Genomic DNA, 8,082 nt, shown 5'->3' with positions numbered 1-8,082 from the left:
AATTGACAGATGACGTTACTTATTTATTTACAGATCAAATCAATATATATTATGATATAGTGAATTCTGTTGTCCATGATAGTTGTGTTGTGAAAATGTAATATTTGACAGCACTTGTGTTCAAGTAAAATAATAATAAATGAATACATGATGTTTTAAAACTGTCACAGCAATAACAGGTTTGAACAGAAAGAGACAAAAAGACATACATATAATATAAATAAATAAGATAGAAATTAAAATACATTTCTTCAAAAAGCATTTCAGGAAAAAACCAACATGGACATTAAAAGCATGGCGCTTTAAATTAGCTTGAATTATTTTTTTCCCATCAAACCCAGTAAAATAGAAAAGTAATAAAGGAGGACATGGAAATAACTGATAATATTTTGTTTGAACCCATCAGATGTTTGGTATTGTATCATACAGTAGATTTCTGTTATTTTACAGTAAGAAAACGTCTGCTGTTGACTTGAAAAAGAAAAAAAGGAAATATTACAAAATTCTTTTTATTTTTCTGTGTGACTTTTAAACTTTGTTCTGTGTGTCTTTTTTGACATTTTCAAGGCCGAATGTGTGGCGAGGTCTCATGTCCGTCTCGACGTCACGTTCATCAGATCTGCTCGTCCGATCAAATTACTCATGTTTCTGCTTTATTCCATGTCAGATAATTGAGACAATGTCTCTCTGCTTCATCTCAGAGACTCAATTTACCTACAGAACGTCGCTAAATTGTACATTTGTATCAATGTAAAAATGAAGAGGATCATAAATGATGGAGACAGTTGATGTGACATTGTGTTTCGGCAGTGTGGACCTGGAGGTGAGACCCCGGCCTGTCCGAACCCCCTCTGCCGGGGCAGAAAGCGGCCATCATTTATTCTAATTCACTCCTTCCATAGGCTCGGACATAATGCATTCTTAACCTTGTAGTACAAGGACACACATGAGGTCTGATGCTGCTGAATTATTCTGCACTCTTCACAAGAGAGAGAGAGAAAGAGAGAGATGTTGATTCTCTCCATCTGCTAAACGTGACACCCGGCTATACAGAAAGCTAAAAAGAAAAAAGATCAAAGTATTAAAGTGAAAGCTATGAAACACAGAGTGTAGAATAGCGTATCAAAGGATAAAGCTACCAAGTATTTACTGCTATAAAAGTCTCTGACATAAAAGAGAGAGAGAGAGAGAGAGAGAGAGAGAGAGAGAGAGAGAGAATGAATGAAAGGACGGCTGGCAGACAGCGGGGTAAGAGAAAACCGCAGCGCCTCTGGAGTGATTTATTTGGCAAATCAGGACACAATGAGTGGATTATGACGCTCTAATAGAAGAGTGTGTTTGGGGAGCTGCTAATTGGCTGTGATTGAGTTGCAGGCTGAGAGAGAGAGAGAGAGGGGAGTCTTGGAGCGTCTGTCAGCCAATCATCTGCTAATCAGAGCGCTCAAATTAAAAGTGCGTGGCTGGAGTGGAGGACGGGTTAATGCCAGAACCGTGTGTGTGTGTGTGTGTGTGTGTGTGTGTGTGTGTGTGTGAGAGAGAGAGAGAGAGAGAGAGAGAGAGTGTGTTGTCTGTAAGAGTGTGTGATGGTGAACTAGTGTACAGTATGACTGTCTGATCCACCAAAAGTAAGAGTCATTTCATGTGCTCTTCTGCAAACTACAGCAACAGTAACACTGAAGTACTGTACATTCAGCAAATATAAACACAATTTCTACAAGCAATCCAGTGAATTTTGTAAAACCTTCATGAAGGTGAATGAGTGACTCGAGCATGTGTGGGAATACTCACAAGTCCCTGACCTGATGCTAATGTGTAGCCTGGTGAACAAGAGGGTCGACTCAATGTGATTTTGGGTTATAAGGGTGGTAAGTATCTGACTGAGTAACATTGTAGAGTATCTAGCTTTCTTGGAATTCCTGGGTGGAGGCCTGAAAGGTCTTGTTTTGCGAGGTAACATTGGTTACAAAAGGGAAACTTGGAGAAGAGAGTGATTCAGAGGAACGGTGTTCCTGATCTGAACCTGAACAGTGTTTTGTTGTTGGACTTTTGAGCCTGTCCTGAGTTTGTATCGACTTTCTATCATTGGACCTGTGGCCATATATTTTGGACACTTGAGAGCTGTCAACTAAACAACACCTGGTGGTGAGTTTGACCTGATGGCAGGGCAGGCTGCTGGACAGACCTGGAAAACCCAAACGGATCGTGAGAGTGAACTAGGATCCTGTTGACATATTTACTCTTTTCTCCAGAGGAGGTATTTCATCATTCTGAGGGAGGCTAGAGACATGGAGACTAAAGAGGCCCTGCTTAACGCCTCCATCACAGAAGCAGCTGGAAGGTTGTATGCGCCTGTCATGGCAGCACCCTAAGAACATGTGCTAAGGGAGGCCTTCGGTTTTAGGATTGGTTAGCTCGAGGGCTTCTTGATTCACCTGACAGGTACCGGCAGGATAGAAGGACTACAGCTGCACTGGTAAGGGATGTGTGACTCAACTTTGGGAGAAGGTCAGAGAGGCCGTGGAATAGGACTTTTGGTCAGCTTCAAAGAGGTGCTGGCGAGCCATCTGACAGACAGACAGACAGACAGACAGAGACAGAGTCTACCCTCCTTTTGGGAGTAGATTGTGGGAATAATTATTGTCAGCATAATTTTGTTAGACCACACTGCAGCAATTGCGTCTTAAGCATTGTGTTGAAATTAAGGACGTGGCTCTTGGGTGGTTTGTGTCCTTTATAAAAGACAAAGATAGAACTTTGTCTTGTATTTCTGCAGGAGTTCTGCAGGGTTCTGTTTTGGGACCAATGCTCTTTTCGCTGTATATGCTTATTCGTAGAGCTGTTTTTAGAAAGCATGAAATTTATACAACTTTTATGCAGATGAAAAGCACACATATCGTCACTTAAATAACAAATATTGGTAACACTTTACATTAAGGTACCCTTTATGAAGCATTTATAAATGTGTTCATTAACGATTAATAAGTCATTTACAAATGCATTATAAAGCAGGGGTGGATTCTAACAAGATATCTGCTAAATAGTGAGCAGGTATAAGAAAAACATCACAACACCCTACAGTCTCCAGTCTGACATCCTATTTTGCAAACAACATCAAGATAATGATGAATCTACTTTTCGAGTCAAATAACTAATGAATAAATACATTTATTAAGCATTTATAACATGTGAGTTAAAAATGGCTCATTATTTGGCAGGTATTTCGTTAGAATCCCTCTTTTTATTCATGCAGGTATAACTGCTTTATAACCCAAATATTTCTTTTACAAATATTGAAAAAGTGTTTCATGCCTTTGTTTTGTCACACCTCGATTATTGCAATGCATTATATCCAGGAGTGTGTCAGTCTTTACTGTTACACCTGCAGCTTGTTGAAAATACAGCAGCTAGGTTGCTGGCTAAATTTCTGAGCTTTTTAATATTTGCTGCTCTTCCAGACCCCTTCAATTGACATGTAAGGGCGACGTTTTTCCTGTTGCTGCCCTTAGATTGTGGAATGTGTTTCTGCTGTCTGTTAACGTATCAACATCCATGCACGTTTATGTCATGGTCAAAAACTCATTTGTTTTCATAGCTTATGCTATAAAGTAGTACGTGGCTACATTTTTTCTTTCTGTTAGTATCTATTTATTTTCATTATTATTACTATTATTTCTTTTTTTTATTGTTCAGCACTTTGGTAAATCTTGGAGTGTTAAAGTGCTCTATAAATAAATTTGAATTGATATTAAAAGTTGAAATATTGGAGCAGTGTTATGTTTATGTACACTCTTAGAAGAGATTGAACCTTTAGAGTTAAAAAAAGAACTTTAAAGTTCAAATATGAACTTCTAATAATCAAAAAGGTTCAAAGTTGAACCTATAAGTTCTATAAGTAGTTTAGTTGTTGATGTTATTATTATTCTTATTGATTTGTTTAGTTTACATTTACATTAGTCATATTTAAATACACAAACAATTTCAGAGTAGGCCACCACCATCTCAAACAATAAACATGTCATTTCCCCATGAAAAACACAGAGAAAAACATCTCCAATCGTTTTAACTTATTTCAAACATCACAAATGACGTAGACTTATGAGTTCAAGAGCCAGTGCTACGTTCAGGCAAACTCGGAATGCTTCTTCCCAAATACTACTTGGAAATAACATCGGAAACTGCGCTCATAGTCGGACATACGACCTATGAACTCAGGACAGATCAATCAAGCACGAGCGCAGGGAGACGCGTTACATAATCCAAAATGCTTGCAGTGACATTCAGTGTTTTGTGTAACTAGTTAGTAAGTAATTAGTTACTGTAATTTATTACTTTTCCCTTGAAAAAGTAAAGTAAGGGATTACTCTTATTTTTTCTGTAATTGAATTACAGTTACTTCTGATGTAATTAAACTAAATACTTTGTGTAATATATGTGTGTGCAACAGTGGAATTGACATCAAAATTCAAAGTCTAACTTTAAAATCTGTGCTTTAATGTATAATTCTCACATTTGTAATACTTTGGTCAGTTAATAAGAGTACTTTATGTAGTTTATATTATTTATTTGAATGAATTAAAAGAGCCGTTTCATGCCTATCCTTCAATCACTGAACTCATCAAGGTTGATGTAGGATATAGGAAGTCATTAGTAATAAGTAACTAAATACTTTCTGGAGAGAGTCATTTGTACAGTAATCTAATTACACTATTGAATATGTAACTAGTAACTAGTAATTAATTACTTTTTCAGAGTAACTTACCCAACACTGGTGACATTAGCGCGGAGCTAACTTATGCAAAACGATTGACTGGAACGCTACGAGGTCGGAAGTGGGATATTTCACTTCGCCTCAAACGAAGTCTTGCGTTCAAATGTCTCTCGCGCGCGTGGCGCAGCTCAAAACCCTTACAAACTCTGCTGCGCGAGCGGTATCTGAGGTAAGACTTAACAAAATTACTATGACCTTTATGAAAACATGAAAATAAAACAAATGAAACGTAACATGGATACTGTACATTAAAATACAGACTGAAGCTCTGTTAGTTAACCGATTTCAAAGTGACCTTTTTTCTATTTAGGACAGTGAAAAAATTATAAAGAGAGATGTATAGTGCTACAAAGGCAACATTTGTGTTAATTATTTCATCCCTTCACTTTTTTTTAAATAGAGAAAAAGATAAACATATATCACTGAAAGGGGGAAAGATGCTAAGACGCAGGTGACAACGCACCTGAAAAATGGATGAAGCGCATTTCTAGCAACCAAATATGGACAACAATCAGCGCGTAAGTACTGAATGTAAATGAAGATTTATGTGTTTAACATTAAAACATTGTGCTTTCTTATTGAACAGCCAAAGTTTTTAACTGTAGTCTGCAAGGCACAACAAGCAGAAATAAAGTCTGTTCATTTAGGTAAACATGTGCTGATTTAGTGACTATTATAATTTATTCTGTCAAGTATAAATGTAAACTTCACAACATATTAATATGTTAATGCATTCTGTGTTGGTCAGCTGCATTAAGTCAGCAGTAGTCTGTCTTAAAGGGATACTTAACCCCAAAAAATAAAGTTCTGTCATCATTTACTCACCCTCGGATTGTTCCAAACATGTATACCTTTCTTTGTTTTGTTGAACACACAGGAAGATATTTGGAAGAATGTCAGATCTCATCCCCCATTTACTGCCATAGTAGGGAAAATAAATACTATGGGTGTCAGTAGAGGATGAGATCTGACATTCTTCCAAATATCTTCCAGCAGAAGAAAGAAATGTATACAGGTTTGGAACAATCAGAGGGGGAGAAATGATGAGAGAATGTTCATTTACTGTATCCCTTTAAGTGTGAATGTTTGTTTAATCTTAATTATGATTATTTAAATGACAAGACTTGAAACCAATGATTTCTTGATCAGGTTTACTGTGGTATATTACTGTATAGCTCTTAATCATTCCATGTGTTTTCTGTTGAGTTTGTGCTTTTCCAGATGTGTCTCTCTACTGTCATGTTGCCATTAATGTGGCCCCGCAACCTGTACAAAGAGTCAAAAGCCTACATCATTTTAATGAACGGATAATCCTTGATCTCCATTTATGCCTAACCACAAGGAACACGCTACAGGTCATGTTTGATCTAAATTGATAAATGCATAATCTGTGTTCTGTTTCCAGAGCGGTGTCCGCCCATGTTATGCATTTGTGCCTTCTCCTGCTCTGCACTTTTAAAGCCCACTGTACGGTATGCAAACATCATGTCTACCATGGTGAATTTATACAGAATAGTAAAGCACTTTACTCAGATCTCTACATTAGTATAAAGGTATATTTAAATGAACATTTTGTATTTAGTAGGCCATCATACACTACATGGTTTGGCTGTGCTGCAGAATTTGTGTGATCAAGACGCTGAGCAAGTTTTCCTCAATGATCTGGATCACCATCACAGGTAAATAACATATTTATATTCAGCTTTCTTGCCTCTCTCATTCAGTATTTTTGGTCAGTTTTAAGGGGATGTATTTATTATAGTTTCTTATTAATACACAATAACAGCAATATGAGCATGAATGACTGATCCTTATCATTACCTCAGGCTGTGGCATCTTGATGTTACTGATGAAACATATCCCTCTACTGTGATCTACTGTGTGAGATATCATTAAGATCTACATCTAAAATGACAGAGGTGAAGATGTTAAAGTTAATTCTTAGTTTATGAATTTGTCTGTTTTTCTTTCTCTCAGGTGTCAGTGAAGCCTGCATCAGTGCAGTGTGGCAGCTAAATGTTGTATTTGTATGACTTATTATTGCACTTTTTGAAAAAACACACCGTGTTGAAGGGTGATTTACACAGCTCTGCACTGCATACATCAGTTCATGGACTTTCTCTCTGTTTATGGCTGATGTTAGGAAGAATGTTAAGAAGGACTGATAAATTCACCGTTCACTTACACACGAAAACACTAGTCAAAAAGCTAAGGAAAGACAGTCAGGAGGGTTTGGAATATAGTAATCATGATCAAATATGATGACATATTACAGATTAAAATGGGCATCAAATAAATGTATGCAGTGAGGTGGGCTTGCTTTATTTCATAATTATTTTACTTTGTTAATGTTGCACATATCACAATCAGATGTTAAATAAAATGTATTGTCATTTTGTGTTTTGTCTGAAATTTGTGCATGTACACAATAAATATTTAATGGCCAATCATGGTGTTGTGTCATGTGTTATGAAATGTTGTTATAGTATAATGCGTAATATAATAATAATAACAATAGTAATAATACTACTGAAATGGTGACTAAAAGGGGTTCCAAAAGGAACTCTGCTGGTTCTAAATGCACCTTTAAGAGAGGGCTCCAATTGGAACCTTTTAAAAAAGGTTCAGAAATGAACCTTTAAGGTCCCCCACAGTTGCAATCTCCAGGAACCTCAAAAGGTTCATTCTTGATCCTTTTCTTCTTGGAGTGTAGTAAGTGGCTCGTGTACTGCAGTAGCGGTGTTGGCCAGTAGGGGTCAGTGTTTGACTTCAGTGACACACACAGACAGGCAGCAGAAACTCCTTTCATCAAACGACTGCATCAAAAACTGCGCTTTTACCGCTGAAGTCAAAATCTATGCAGTGTAAATAACTTAATGACCAGTATATTCATTTCTTAATCTGTATCTCAAATTATAATACAAACATTAAAAACTGTTGAACCTCCAAAATAACCACACCATGGAGTGTGATTTACTGTATGATTTAACCATGACAATATATTCAATCAGTCATTTATTGAACTGGATTAATAACTAGTTTCTGGTTGTCAATTCTGTTGTACACACACAGTCATATGTTCCATTATATCATTTTTAAATACTTAAAATAAAACGGAGGTTAAGAAGTGAAATGTAAATATATATTATATGATTTTATATTAACTGCACTATAATTATTATAATCCCATTGTTATTATAATGATTTATTTTATTTAACATAAATATAATATTGGTTTCATTTCTATTCTCCTATTACTAATAATACATATTTCCTAGAATGTTTCTGTAATGTTAATTTAGTACATGGTTCAC

At 36.4% G+C, this 8,082-nt stretch overlaps 1 long non-coding RNA gene across 2 annotated transcripts; it reads left to right on the top strand.

Annotated features, from left to right (window-relative positions):
* The first annotated feature begins 6,128 nt into the window (after window positions 1-6,128).
* On the top strand, window positions 6,129-7,117 carry LOC130560099 (uncharacterized). Of its 2 annotated transcripts, none has more exons than XR_008963655.1 (4): window positions 6,129-6,240; window positions 6,354-6,447; window positions 6,595-6,649; window positions 6,746-7,117. It is a non-coding gene; the product is annotated as an uncharacterized LOC130560099 (long non-coding RNA). The 2 variants fall into 2 exon arrangements; XR_008963654.1 differs by having other exon boundaries at window positions 6,175-6,240; window positions 6,351-6,447.
* The last annotated feature ends 965 nt before the right edge of the window (window positions 7,118-8,082 follow it).

This window comes from Triplophysa rosa, linkage group LG10 (genome assembly GCF_024868665.1).
Source record: "Triplophysa rosa linkage group LG10, Trosa_1v2, whole genome shotgun sequence".
Taxonomy (NCBI): domain Eukaryota; kingdom Metazoa; phylum Chordata; class Actinopteri; order Cypriniformes; family Nemacheilidae; genus Triplophysa; species Triplophysa rosa.
The sequence above is the reverse complement of the archived record's forward strand: the minus strand, read 5'-3'. Positions and strand labels throughout refer to the sequence as shown.